This window comes from Procambarus clarkii, chromosome 16 (genome assembly GCF_040958095.1).
Source record: "Procambarus clarkii isolate CNS0578487 chromosome 16, FALCON_Pclarkii_2.0, whole genome shotgun sequence".
Taxonomy (NCBI): Eukaryota; Metazoa; Arthropoda; class Malacostraca; order Decapoda; family Cambaridae; genus Procambarus; species Procambarus clarkii.
This window is the reverse complement of record NC_091165.1, coordinates 19416841-19420660: the sequence shown is the minus strand read 5'-3', so window position 1 is coordinate 19420660 and position 3820 is coordinate 19416841.

Genomic DNA, 3820 nt, shown 5'->3' with positions numbered 1-3820 from the left:
GGCGAACACACACACACACACACACACACACACACACACACAAGAATCTGACCGCGTGACCTCACCTCGGCAGCAACCCTTATATCACCACGTGGGACGACGATTGGAGATTCACTCACCTATTGTGTTAGCAGATTGTGCAAGGTATTGAGGAGCGCCTTTTTGGCTAGATTGTTACTGCAATGACTAGAAGGGGTTCAAGGTCAATCACCAGCAGGGATGAGGAGGAGGACAGATTTATAGACAAATTAATAGGGAAATTTGTAGAGAGAAGGAGTGATTGGTTGGAGGATCTAATCCAGGGGATTAAAAGTGAGGTATTTCAGCAAATACAGGATGCGGTAGAGAGGCAGAAACAAGAACTTATGCTCTATGTTCAGGAAGAGATTAGGAAGGGAAGAGAGGACTGGGAGAGGGAATGTGCTCGTATCACAAACGAATTAGGAAGGTTTAGCAGCATGGCTAAGGATAGAGTGGGATTAGTGGGAGATGGGTTAGTGACTGCGGTTGGGATGGGGAATCCCCAGGGGACAGGCTACCAGCATGACAATGAATTCCTGAGGAGACGGTCTATTATAATACATGGATTATTCGAATCTAGGGCACCAACAAGACAAGAGAGAATAGAAACAGAAAAATACGAATTGCACGAGATATTGAGGTGTATTGGAGCAGAGATGGCAGAACGCGAGGTGGATATCAATCGACGGGTTGGACCTTACAATTGTACCAAGAAGAGACCTGTTCTGGTGCAATTCTCCAATGAGGAGGCAGTGGAGTACATAATGAGGAGCAAGCATTTACTCAGAGGAAGTGAAACCCATTACAATGTGTTTATAGAGAGGTTTATGACGAAAGATGAGCAAACAGCCCACAAAAATAGATGGCAACAACGACAACGTACTAGCCTCCCAGGTAATCTCACCTCCCAGGTCACATCCCAGGTCACCTCCCAGGTCACCTCCCAGGTCACCTCCCAGGTCACCTCCCAGGTCACCTCCCAGGTCGCATCCTCCCCAACTCAGCCCTCCTATACATCCCCCCTGCCTCAGCCTCCCAAAACCCCCCTGTCCCTTCCACATTTGCACCTCCACAACGATTCCCCTGCCCCTGCTACATCACACTTGTCAGCGACCCCAGTGGGTCAAGCCATGCCCTCCCCAAACCCACCTTCCCATCCCCCCTCCCCAAATACCCCTTCCCACTCCCCTGCCCCTTCTACCCCATTGACTTCAATTCCATCTACTCCATCCCAGCTTCCACTGCACCCCTCTTCCACTCACCCCCAAACCCCACCCAACCCTCACCCCTCCTATGCACCTCCAGCCCACATTTAACCCCCTCACCTTGTGACCCCCTAACACCTTCCCCCATCTCCCTCTTCCCCTCTTCTACCCCAAAACCCCCACCTACCCCCGATTCCCCCCTATCTAATATACCCTCTCTTCCACTCCCAGCACCCATGCTCCATTCTCATCTCACCTCAGTATCCCTCTTCCCCCCAACCTCTCAACCTCTATCTGACTCTCAGTCTCACTCTATTTCTCAACCCCCCTATGCTATTCAGACCCCTAACTTTCAGACCCATTATGCCCTTCCTACCCCCCTAGATGCCCAGACCCCATTTGCCTACCAGGCACTCCCAGGCACCCCCCTAGCACCCCCCCACTCGCCCCCACAGCCCCCACTTGCCCCCCAGACACCCCCCAGTTCCCCCCAGACCCCTGGTGAAAGGGGGAACTCTGACACCCGAGTTTCCAAGAAGAGTCTCAAGGTTTGGTACACCAATGCTGATGGGGTAGCCAATAAAGCAGAAGAGATAAAAGAAAGAGTTAGTGAGGCAGACCCAGACATAGTGGCAATAGTGGAAACTAAAATAAATGGCATGATCTCGGATGCAATCTTTCCAGAGGGGTACCAGGTGATAAGAAAAGAAAGGACACAGAGACAGGGAGGTGGAGTGGCACTACTAATAAAGCGGAAATGGAAGTTTGATGAGCTGGAAAATCCGGGTACCAATGAAAGCACAAGCTTCATACATGGAACCCTGACAGTGGATGGGAAGAAGATTGTAATCTTGATACTCTACAATCCCCCACCAAACAGTAGAAGGCCCAGGCAGGAGTACGAGGACAGCAACAAGACATGTATGGATGAACTGCAGAGGGCAGCAACTTTAGCGCATAGAATGAGAGCGAAGCTGCTGGTCATGGGGGACCTAAATCACGGAGAGATAGATTGGGAAACGAGGAATCCCCATGGCGGGGAGGAGACCTGGGGAGCGAAGCTGGTAGACGTTATTGACAGGAATTTCCTAACACAGCATGTGAAAGAAGATACTAGGGAAAGAGGAGGGGATACGCCCAGCCTATTAGATCTCATTATCACTCAGAATGTAGAAGACATCGAGCAGTTGGAACATGAAATACCACTAGGAGCTAGTGACCATTGTGTCCTAGCCTTTGACTACATGATGGAGCTTAAAATTGTGACCAAAGGACAAGAGGTCCGGGAAAGGAGACTTGATTACAGAAAAGGGGACTACAGAGGGATAAGGGACTACCTGGGAGAAGTGCAGTGGGAGGAAGAACTTAGAGGAAAAACAGTGCAAGGTATGATGACCCAAGTCATATTGAAATGCAAGGAGGCTGAAGATGGATTTATTCCAACAATAAAGAAAAAAAGCAGGAGGGAATATAATAACCCATGGTTTAATAGACAGTGTCAGGAAGCAAAGGTGAGAAGCAGGAGGGAGTGGAGGAAGTACAGAAGACAAAGGACAGAGGACAACAGGATTAGATGTAACAGAGCTAGGAATGATTACATTAACATAAGACGAGTGTCGGAAAGAAATTATGAGAACGATATTGCAGTCAAAGCGAAAAAGCAACCAAAATTACTACATAGCCATATAAGAAGGAAGATGTCGGTAAATGACCAAGTGACAAGACTGAGGAAAACAGAAGGGGCATATACAGAAAGCGACAAGGAAATCTGCGAGGTACTGAATGCAAAATTCCATGGAGTGTTCACTACCGAGCCTGAGCAGCTCCCATTGTTAGAAGAGATTACCCAAGATGAAAGACTATCAGATATAGAGGTGACAGCAGAGGATGTAATGAAACAGTTGACAACACTGGATGCAAATAAAGCTGTTGGACCAGACAAAGTATCACCGTGGATACTTAAAGAGGCAGCGCAGGCTCTCAGCGTGCCTCTGGCAATGATCTTCAATGAGTCACTTATGTCGGGAGAATTGCCCAGTTGCTGGAAGGAGGCAAATGTCGTACCGATTTTCAAAAAGGGGGATAGGGAGGAGGCACTTAACTACAGACCCGTATCACTGACAAGCATCCCCTGCAAAATACTTGAAAGAATAATTAGGCTAAGACTTGTTGAGCACCTGGAGAGCATTGGGTTTGTAAACAAGCACCAACATGGGTTCTGGACAGGGAAATCATGCCTAACAAACCTTTTAGAATTCTATGATAAAGTAACAAGGATAAGGCAGGACAGAGAAGGCTGGGCAGACTGCATATTTCTTGACTGCCAAAAGGCCTTTGATACGGTACCGCACATGAGACTGCTATACAAACTTGAGAGGCAGGCAGGAGTAAGCGGAAAGGCCCTAGTATGGGTGAAGAACTACCTAACAGGAAGGAGCCAGAGGGTAATGGTAAGGGGCGAAAAGTCGGACTGGCGAACAGTAACAAGTGGAGTACCTCAAGGATCGGTGCTGGGACCAATCCTCTTTCTAATTTACGTAAATGATATGTTTACAGGAGTGGAATCATACATGTCAATGTTTGCAGATGACGCA